The sequence below is a fragment of the Euprymna scolopes genome, chromosome 2 (assembly GCF_053919585.1).
Source record: "Euprymna scolopes isolate OS-2025 chromosome 2, ASM5391958v1, whole genome shotgun sequence".
Taxonomy (NCBI): domain Eukaryota; kingdom Metazoa; phylum Mollusca; class Cephalopoda; order Sepiida; family Sepiolidae; genus Euprymna; species Euprymna scolopes.
In genome coordinates, this window is record NC_136483.1 from 183,968,816 (window position 1) to 183,977,157 (window position 8,342).

General features: G+C 33.6%; 1 pseudogene; it reads left to right on the forward strand.

Moving 5' to 3' along the window:
- Positions 1 to 1,912: 1,912 nt before the first annotated feature.
- LOC145241955 (5S ribosomal RNA) lies at positions 1,913 to 2,029 on the forward strand (annotated as a pseudogene).
- The last annotated feature ends 6,313 nt before the right edge of the window (positions 2,030 to 8,342 follow it).

An 8,342-nucleotide genomic window follows, 5' to 3' on the forward strand; every position in this document is an offset into this window, starting at 1 on the left:
CACGTGGCCTAAACATACGTGATTCACACATGTTCCCAAACCATTTCTGCAGACAAAGATTTCTCACTAATCTATTTTTCGATCTAACCTATTTTTCAACATATTTAAATTGCATTGTTCTTTATTTTCTCTGACCTTATTTTAATTCAGTTTTCATAAAAAGAATTGAACAAATAAAATTCCTTTTCCAACAACATCTCTAAACTATTTTATGTGAACAATGCCAAATTCCTTTCTGAATCTATTTCTGAACCTTGCTTACAAGGTTCGAATCTCGATCTATCTAATGTTTTTCTTACTTACAAGAAAAGGGGAGTCTTTTCTTGTAACAAGAAGACGTGATTGTTCATAGGAATACCCTTCAACTTTTAGAGGAAGTCAAATCGATGGAAATTGCTCAGTTTGTATGTCACATCTGCTTCAAGATGTGCAAATCTGCGGTGGGAGTTCAGCCATCTGAGTTGGCATGGACGACAAGATTGGGAGAACTCAATGTGACGGCAATCATCTGGAAAGATCCAGCAATCATCATCATGTATGTATGTATGTATGTATGTATGTATGTATGTATGTACGGCACAATCACATTGACACACTATCTTTTGGGCTTACTATTAGTCTTAAGAAGACTAAGGTCATGTTCACACCTCCACCCGGTAGTTTGTATGTGGAACCAAATATTTTGTCAACAACCAGAGACTTGCCGTGGTTGACACATTTGTGTATTTGGGTAGTACTCTCACCAGAGATGGAACCCTGGATGCTGAGGTCAACTATAGGATACAGCGTGCCACTAAGGCTTTTGGTGGCTTAGAGAAGCGAGTATGGTCTGACAGGAGTATAACTATTCATACAAAGATCAGTGTCTATCAATCTAGTATTTTACCATCCCTGCTTTACGCTTCTGAGGCCTGGACAACTTATGGTAGACACATAAAAGTCATGGAGAGAGTGCACCAGAAATTCCTGAGACACATTCTGGGCATCAGGTTGAGCACTTTTATACCTGATATGGATGTTCTCATGTGGGCTGACGTACCTTGTATCGAGAAGTTGATTATGAGGTGGGCTGGACATCTGACAAGGATGGACGACGATAGATTGCCAAAGCTCCTGTTCTATGGTGAAATTACACAAGGAAAGTGTCCACAACATAAACCGAGGAAGCGCTTTAAGGATAACATCAAAGGTAATCTTAAAGCTCTTGGTATTGACGTGTTCAGTTGGGAAAGTGGTTCCAATGATCGTAAAAAGTGGCGCTCCTTGGTCTATCATGGCTGTGATAGTTTTGAGAAGAAAAAATATGAGCATGCAAAAATGAAGCGTGATATCCGGGAGAAAAATCTGTCAGATATATCAGGTCTGTCGGGGGATTTTATGCAGAACCACACCTGTGATTTACGCCGTAAAATGACTTTATCCGGAGCTGGCCTAGCTAGCCACAAGCCTTCACATGGAGATCAATCTTTCTTTGATGGGGAAAGCATTGCAGGGCACAGATGTTCTGTTTGCTCTGTGGTCTGTAAATCGAGTGGAGGCCTGAAGCGTCATATGAGCGTCCACAGTAGAGCAGCACCAGTTGGCATCCCTCAATCTCAGTTTAAGTGTGACCTTTGCAAGAGACTGTGTAAGAGCAGTTCTGGTCTGAAGAGCCACCTCCGTTCGCACAGAAAATAGGAACTGATACATCTTGATCACACTCCACATGTATATATATATATATATATATATATATATATATATATATATATATATATGTGTGTATAAGGGTATATATGTGTATATAAAATAAAGACAAAAATAGATATTTCAAAAATACATGAAAATGATTGAGTAATCAACAATAAAGCAAGGAAAAGATAGTCTTCTTCTGTCAAGAAATGACAATCACCATGTATGTATGCATGTATGTATGTACGGCACAATAACGTTGACACACCGGTTCCCATCAGATCACCGAAGTTAAGCAACGTTGAGCCTGGCTAGTACCAGATGGGTGACCATTTGGAAATTCTAGGCGTTGTATGTGCTTTCTGCTTATTTCGGCATTGTTTCCAGTCGTCCTGAACCTCCACTCACCACTGGTATTCAACAATGTCAACTCAGGAGAGGTGTGGTTGGAGATTGTGCAACTCTTGCTACAAAATTCCACGCTTAGGCACTCTTACAGTGGGTGTCCATATTCTGTCAAGACTGAAGGAATCCTTTTTCTGTATATATGTATGTATGTATGTATGTATGTATGTATGTATACATAATCTTCTGTTAAAAAAGTTCATATAGGAAAAAAAACCTGCTTTAAGGACGCTTCGTCTCTTTGATGTTTATGACGATGATGACGAACACATGAATAAACATAAGTAAAAACAATACATGCCCGACAGAAATGATACGTGTAATGTGCAGATCTTGGTTGCGATCTTCTAGATGGCTAGACATAGCGAGCGTTAAAATCGCGTGATTCGAAACCCAGGCGTTAGACCAAAACCCACCCTGACCACTAGAGTTGAATGCCTTAGAAGCTAAGCTAATTAACTCACTACTGGGAATGAAAGAAATATCGTTTAAATGATATTAAACATTTGTGTCTACAGATGCATGGTCAAAAAATATCTAAAGCAAGATGAAATTTAGCATCTTGAACGCCTGCACATAAAGCCTATCGGCAATGCCAATCTAATATTTTCATGCTTATCGACAATTTGACCTTTCCTTCCATCAGAGGTCAGTTTTATTGTCGGTAAAGCATCTGTCTTTCATTCCTGCTTCATTTCGCCCCAGGCGTTTTGAAACACATTACTTATTTTTAGAAAAAGGCCAATCAAACGAATTTTCTTCCCTGTCAAACAAATTTTCATTTCTTCCTTGCTATCTTATCTTTGAGAATCGGTCGGTTGAAAGTTTCGAACATTTTCGAAAGTTTTACTTCATAAATTCGCCAAACGTTCGCGTATCTTTATCATAATTCCGTTTTAATGTAAATGGATTTATACATTTTTTGTGTTGTTTGTACAGTTAATGCTTTTGCTTTGGTTTGTTTTACGGCATATCAACACTTTTCGAATTATTTAATGCCGAATTCAGCAATGTTGGAAAAACTTTTATGCTTCAAGTTTTATTTATATGTTTAAATATTTATTCGTAGTGTTTGGTTTGCTTTGTTTGTATAGAAAAATGGGTGCGTTTAACTTTGCAATCCTTTATATCTTCAAATATTTATTCATAGTATTTGGTTTGGTTTGTTTGTAGAGAAAAACGGGTGCGTTTAACTTTGCAGTCTTTTATATCTTCAAATATTTATTCATAGTATTTGGTTTGTTTTGTTTGTAGAGAAAAATGGGTGCGTTTAACTTTGCAGTCCTTTATATCTTCAAATATTTATTCATGGTGTTTGGTTTGTTTTGTTTGTATAAAAAAATGGGTGCGTTTAACTTTGCAATCGTTTATATCGTCAAATATTTATTCATGGTGTTTGGTTTGTTTTGTTTGTATAGAAAAATGGGTGCGTTTAACTTTGCAATCCTTTATATCTTCAAATATTTATTCATAGTATTTGGTTTGTTTTTTTGTAGAGAAAAATGGGTGCGTTTAACTTTGCAGTCCTTTATATCTTCAAATATTTATTCATAGTATTTGGTTTGCTTCTTTTGTTTTGGGGGTTATTTCATGCTGAATTACATAATTTTGTAAAAATATTGCAACATAGGGTAATTCATGAAAAAACTCAAATGGATTTTCAAATAAATAAATAAAAATTTTCCACAATAGAAGAAAAACCAATAAATTACTAAATATCGGCAAATAATATTAATTTGTAGAAAAATATAGGACAGTTAAGAAAGTATCTAAAAAGCAAAAAAAATAACCTATTAATTAACCTAAGGTCCTTATAATGATGAACCCCTTATTTTTTTTTATTTCTTTTATTTTACTCTTATTCACTCCAAACAAGGCACAGTGTCACTTGGACGTAAGTGGCTGTTATTTGAACTCACAATTATATGGACATTATGTAATAGATTGAGAAGCGAAATGTCTGCTCACATTTCACTTGAACATGTCAGTAGTATCAGCAAGGCAGGATATCGGCAGGGAATTCAAAATTAGATCAGTTAGAAGGAAACAACTATTAGAGTAGAATGTTTCCTGGAATCTAGGAATCTATACAGTGAAGGGTAAGATATTATTGCTTTCCGGGTTAATTCACCATGGAGTACTTATATCATCAACTGAAATCTGACTTTCCTCAGCTTCGCATGCAAGCCTTGATGTTCTCACTGTCAATGATAAAAATCTATAATCCCCAAACTATAAAACCCTATAATCTCCAATCTATTGCAAACCTATAATCCCCAGCCTATACAAACGTATATCTCCCAACCTATAAAAATTTATAATCCCCAACCTATAAAAATCTATAATCTCCAACCTATAAAAACTATAATCCCAACCTGTAAAAATCTATAATCTCTAACCTGTAAAAATTTATAATCCTCAACCTATAAAATCTATAATCCCCTACTTATAAAAGCTATAATCCACAACCTATAAAATCTATAATCACCAATTTATAAAAATCTATAATACCCAACCTATAAAACCTATAATCCCCATGCTATAAAAAAAAACTATAATCCCCAACCTATACAAATCTATAATCCTCAACTTGTAAAACCTTATAATTCCAAACCTATAAAAATATGTACTCCTCAAGCAATAAATATCTATAATCCCCAACCTATAAAAATCTGTAATCCTCAACCTATAAAAACCTATATTCCCCTAAAGTTAATGCATATTTTTAACTAAGAAAACAATTCCGGAGCAAGCACACCAACACTACTTATTGCGTATACTACCAAACATTCTAGAACCGAACTGAAATAATAGCGCTAAAATTATTTTATGAACGGCCTTTAAGTAGTTTCATGTTATATAGATTCAAATATCAATGCGGCTTTGTGCTCTGAATTGTCTTCATGGGAGCAGTGTAATTTGCTTTTTTAATTTTAACTTCTAATTTTTACGAATAAATCCGATATTTCCAAAAACTTACTGTTTTATAACACTGCGCAATGAGTTTTAAAACGCCCCCCTTTCGTACTGTAATGTGGCCTTGTGCCATGAATAGCCCTCTCAGGGAGGAGAGTAAACAGCTTGGCTATTTTAAACTGCGTTATTACGAATGAATGCGTTCTTAAATTGCGCAGTGTTCTCTACCCTATCTTCAGTGCACTCGTAAGATTTTTTCTGAGAGAGGAGGTTTCAATCAGGCTCTTTGGTGAATGTGGCCAATGGGGAGAAAGAAAACCGCCCAAGCAGACCCTGATAGACCTCGAGGGGATGACGAGCGTTCGTGTTTTACATGACTCATTACTCCGACTGTCCGTGGCTATATTTGTCGACGGCAGAAGAGTTGCTGCCAAAATTATCATTTTGGCATAGGATATTTCTCTCTTTCCTCTCTCTCTCTCTCTCTCTCTCTCTCTCTCTCTCACTTTCTCTCTCACTCTTTCTTTCTTTCTCTCTCTCTCTCTCTCTCTATATATATATATATATATATATATATATATATATTATTCTCTTTATATATAATATAGAGAAAGCGAGAAAAAGGAATATATATATATATAATTTAATGAATCTTTGAATATATAGGATAAGTAAAATAAAAAAAATATACATATTTATATCATATTTTAATTGTATACATATTTTTATATATTTTTATATTCTTAATAACTAATAACTATAGAGATGGTACGAGCAAATATGAATGTAAATATATAAAAAATAATGCTAATAATAAAGAAGGGGGCGATAAGTAGTAGAATGGATTTAACCAAACACAATATAAACACAATATAAAACACAATATATAAAACACAATATAAAACACAATATAAAACACAATATAAAACACAATATAAAAACAATATAAAACAGGAGTTTGAAAAAACTTCTGGGGAAAGGGACGAATGACACAAGTAAGAAATACTTTTTAAATTACATTAAATGGGTAACCTAAATTTATATGAAGGAAAAAACAAAATCCAGTATCAAAAATATTTTTGGTCACGCTGTTAGAGGACCATGCTTTAATATAATGTTTTGTTTTAAAATCCTCGAAACAGTGCTTCATGGTAAACAACTAATGATATCTTTAAAAACTCTGATACTATTGTTTGTTCATGTAAGTAAAACGGTTGAGCGATGCAGGAAATTAATTGACTTACTGACGGAATAATTTTCCGCCGAAATACATTTATTTTTATTTATTTATTTTTAAAGTTTAAAAGGTTTAAAAATAATCTACCAAGACTATATATATATATATATATATATATATATATATATTTATATATATATATATATATATATATATAAACTAGTAGGCCACTCAGCGTTGCCTGGTCGTAAAATGTGCTTAAATATGCTATTTTAATTTATACAGATTTCCTATTTATTATAATAGAGCTAATCTTCTACTAGTTATTTTATTGTACACAATATATAGTAAAAAATGTTTTAATAGTTTATAAATAGAAAAAGTAAGCTTTTAATATTAATGTAATTGCTACAAAAAATCAATTATATATATATATAGTATAGTTTATAATGGGAGTTTAGGTAGACGCATGATAAAATATGTTCCAATACATGTTACTGGTTTAATATTTAGGTGTCTGTATGAATTTGTCTTACTTATTATTACTAGCTATATTGGTTTGTAGAAAAAAATATAAAATAAAATATTTTTTTTAAATTTCTAAGTAGAAAATAAAAATAAAATTAAAATTAAATTAAAAAAATAAAAATAAAGATAACGAAAGAAATATAACTAATCGCCAATCTGCTTCAGTTGCTCTTCGCGTTGAGTTTTTTTCTTTTTTCCAAAAAATGTGTTTTTGTTATTTATGGAAATAATATTTATGGAAGCGAATCTATGCATTTTCGCGCGATGGAATCAACTACGCCACATAGAAATGTCAGTGTAGAATGGCATTAATTAGAAATGGTTTCTGTGGAATTGTTGACGGAAGAGAATCTGCGCCCCAAAAGGGCACTGATGTTCAAGCACACAGTACGTATATGCTAAGGAGACATCTTGCGTTAGGCACAATTTTTCTTTCAATGAAAACTTCACTGTTATATTTAATTGAGAATCCGACTGATCTCATGATCGTTTGGAAGAAATAGGCTGATCAATTTCAAAAGAGAACGTGGGCTAACAAATTAACGTTAAGGAGAAAGTTATATTTCCTTGAATTAAACAAAAGTGACTCTTTTAATGTACACATCAAAACGATGGTTGAGATATTTGATGCGTCGGCAGTTAATGGTGACAATATATGAGGGGGACAGAGTTGTGAATTTTCTAGCTACACTTCCAGATTCCTACAACATGTTGGTGACAGCACTCGAAGCTAATCAAGGGGTTCCTAAGTGGATCTTAGTAACTAAGCGACTGTTACGTGAACAATCGGTCCTGGATATGGCCTTAAACTATAACCAGTGGTGAGGCCCCAGCTTGCGGGCTTTGGGGAGTGTGAAGCCACCCTTTAATTTGCATTGCTCCCAGGTGCACTCTAACTCGGAGTGGTAGTACCTGTTAGGGACCCAACTATGGGTTAAATAGAAACCGACTTGAAAACAACAAATATATTCTATTAAAAAATATTCTTCAAAATAACTGGCTACGGCATTAAATAACCTGAAAAGAGGTTGATATGCCGTAAAACAAAAACAACCAACCAACGTGAGGAAGCCAAAATAAAAGAAAGAGAAGATAATAATTGTATGATTACGAATTGAAAGCCATGACATCAAAACACCACGTCAGCAGAAAGGGTCCCAAGTTTTATTATTGTAGAAAAACTGCATACATTAAATGTGATTGTCGACTGTTTAGAGAAAATACTGAAGAGAATTATTAAAAAAAGGGGGGGGAACTGTTCTTCAGGATAATTCAAACGTTATCGGACTTTTCTCACATGATGCATTGTTTAAAAATAAAATTGCAGACTGGATTTGGACTCTGGTGCTACGTGTCGTATGCGTTATGATATGACAGAAAAATAAACTTTAGTGATAGATTCTCAGTAGAAGCATCAGGAGAAGAAGTTATAGAATTAAATGTAAGTATACCAAAAGGGAAATGACAAAGATGCAAGTTGTATGAGACTCGATACGTTCCCAAATTATTTTACAACTTATTAAGTGTGTAGAGAGCTACTAAATTTGGGAAAACCTGCATATTAATTGAGAAAGTGGTGAAATTTTTAACAGAACCTGCATATTACTTAATGACGCAGTATACAAAAGAGGATATCAACTTTTGT